General features: G+C 42.0%; 1 non-coding gene across 1 annotated transcript; it reads left to right on the top strand.

Annotated features, from left to right (window-relative positions):
* The first annotated feature begins 244 nt into the window (after nucleotides 1-244).
* On the top strand, nucleotides 245-382 carry LOC119940509. Its single transcript, XR_005454983.1, has one exon. It is a non-coding gene; the product is annotated as a small nucleolar RNA SNORA7 (small nucleolar RNA).
* Nucleotides 383-1,755: the final 1,373 nt, after the last annotated feature.

Here is a 1,755-nt window from a genome sequence, read left to right as displayed (position 1 = left end):
GAGGAAAGCTTCTGAAAAATGAATCAGTCTTTTTGTTAACTTGTCTTATTTCTAAGATCATGCTATTCTGTGAGGAAAATTGATTCAATAGAGCTTCCTATTAGCAAAACTAAAGAGGCTAATTTGGGAGAAATTTGTTCATGGATGTTTTACTGAGGGTGTTTTAAAGCATGTAAAATATCATAATGGTTTACAGAGACCAAAGGGAAAGTTCACCAAATGGGGGGTTCTTAAGAGGCTCTATCCCCTCTCAGGGTCTCACCTGGAGAGTTTCCAGTACTCTACCAGTCTTGACTAAGGGAGGGAGAGTCAAGCAGAGGCATACCCACTCCATTCCTAGCTTGGCCAGTGGCTAGCGAGTGGAAGGCAATCTGCTACAAGTCAAAACTCACCCATGCTGGGCAACAGTGGCATGGGAAAGAGTCGAGGGCAGAGACGCATTTACTGCATGGAAGAGGCAATAGTAAACCACTTCCATATGTTACCAAGAAAACTCTATGGTTACGCTACCAGAACGATCACAAATGGAGAGTAGAGTATTCTGGGAGAGATGTGTCTGGCATCACTATGGGTTGGACATGACTTGATGGCATGAGAGAATAACCCATCCTATTCTCCTTCCCTTCCCTTGCTTTGGATACAAGCAAATTGGATCAGATAGAGTGCCTGTCCCACATGGGGCTCACACTCTTAATCCCCATTCTACGATGAGGGAACTGAGGCACAGAGAATTGAAGTGACTTGCCCAAGGTCATATAGCACCCAAGTGGAGGAGCTGGAATTGGAATTCAGTCCTTCTGACTCTCGCGCCTGTGCTGTATCCACTAGGTCATGCTGTGTCTCTCGTTTGTAATATGTACATGTATTTATGAATGTAAAACTTCGTCACTGGGCTAGAAAGAGGAAATGAATACCCTGAGATTGAATAGGTCAGGGAGGAAAGGGGATTCTATTGATGGCAGCTGAGATCCTTATTACCTTGGGTTAGTCAGATGCATGTGAAAATCTTTTTGGATAGTAAGAGGAAGGACGAGTGTCCTCCTTAGGCCCCGTGTGACATTGAGGTTCGGGGATGGGAGGAACTCTGTGCTTGGGATTATGCTCTGCTATGTTAATCAAACTTCAACTTCCCCACTGTTTTTGTCATTTGTCCATTCCCTTTCCACCCACTTTGAGATATTCAGAGTCCCCAGAACATCTGAAATCAAATTGCTGTGACTCTGTACATCCAGAACTAGATACATTGTTACTCTATGAATCTTAATAGTTCTGTCAGTACTAAGAAGCAAGGAATGATAATCTGAATTCTACCCTCCTCTTCTACCGTTTGTGAGGCTAGGTTCTTCCAGGCGGAAACTCAATTGTAGAGAACACCGAAAGAAATGTCACAGTTTCTGAGGACTATGTCACACTCAGCTGTCTTAGGGATTTGAAACTCCCTCCTCTATAAAACGTATTACAATCATCCTTCCCAGAGCCTAGGCAAAAGCTGCCAGTATAAATCGTTCCTACAAGGGTTTGCAAAAAAACCTATTTCAAGATTCAAACTTTTTTCAAGATAAAATGTCTAGACTGCAGGTGCTATTAAATGCTGAACTCTTTCTAATAAAGAACAAGTTCTTGAAGAAGAATTCTCTTTAAGCATTAAAAACATTGATCTAGCAATATAAGAAAACCCAGAAAATGCCCTATTGCTTACAAATGCGATCAGAATTTGAGACATTTACCTGCTCTTTACAAGAACTTTCTCATTGG

The sequence above is a fragment of the Tachyglossus aculeatus genome, chromosome 18 (assembly GCF_015852505.1).
Source record: "Tachyglossus aculeatus isolate mTacAcu1 chromosome 18, mTacAcu1.pri, whole genome shotgun sequence".
In the NCBI taxonomy this organism is placed as follows: domain Eukaryota; kingdom Metazoa; phylum Chordata; class Mammalia; order Monotremata; family Tachyglossidae; genus Tachyglossus; species Tachyglossus aculeatus.
This window is presented reverse-complemented; position numbering and strand designations above follow the sequence as displayed.